Source organism: Microtus ochrogaster, chromosome 4, assembly GCF_000317375.1.
Source record: "Microtus ochrogaster isolate Prairie Vole_2 chromosome 4, MicOch1.0, whole genome shotgun sequence".
Taxonomy (NCBI): domain Eukaryota; kingdom Metazoa; phylum Chordata; class Mammalia; order Rodentia; family Cricetidae; genus Microtus; species Microtus ochrogaster.
This window is the reverse complement of record NC_022011.1, coordinates 48,077,281-48,078,128: the sequence shown is the minus strand read 5'-3', so window position 1 is coordinate 48,078,128 and position 848 is coordinate 48,077,281.

Genomic DNA, 848 nt, shown 5'->3' with positions numbered 1-848 from the left:
AGCACACACGTCAAGGAAGCAGAAAAGGAAGGGCCCAAGATGGCGGTGGGCAGGTCAGAGGTAATGGGAGTGGGCGTGGCTTGTCCCTTAAAGCAGGAAAGCACAACATTCATCCTGTATCAAGGGCATTTTCTGGGGGGGATGTTTGAAGACTTATTTCAGTTTCATACAAACATATAATATACTTTGATTCTATTATACTCTTGTCCCTCTCTCCATTTGATGAACCCTCTCTTTTTGCCAACAAAACCCTCTTCTACTTTCATGTTTTAATGTATGCCCCACTGAATTTAATTAAGGTTGCTTGCCTGAGCACAGGCGGGGTTTGGTTAAGAACCTGTGTCTGTACAGTGAGGCTTAGAGCATCCCCTGCCCCCAGAACCATTGATTGTCAAGGGCACTTTCGTGCAGGACCCTGTGCTCATCACGTCTACTGATGATGAGAGGGTGTGGTGGCTGTTCTTGGTTGTCAACTATGATCCAGAAGTGGAGGGCACACTTGTGGTCTGGATCTTGAGATGAGAACACACAGGCCTTTAATCTAGACCTTGAGGTGGGAAGACACTCCTTTAATCTGGGCCACACCAGCTGGAAGCCTGAGTAAGGACAGTGAAGAAGGAAGGGTTTGCTCTTCTCCTGCATGCCCTCTCCTTATCAGCACATCCATTCCTTCACTGGCATTGGAGCCTGCTTCAGGATTCCAGCATAGACAAAAGACCAGCTGAGCCACCCAACCTTGTGGGGTTGAACACCTACTAGATTCTTGGGCTTCTCATTCACAACTAACCATTGTTGGACTGCAGCCTGTAAATCATCACAACAAATCCTCTACATATATGGACACACAC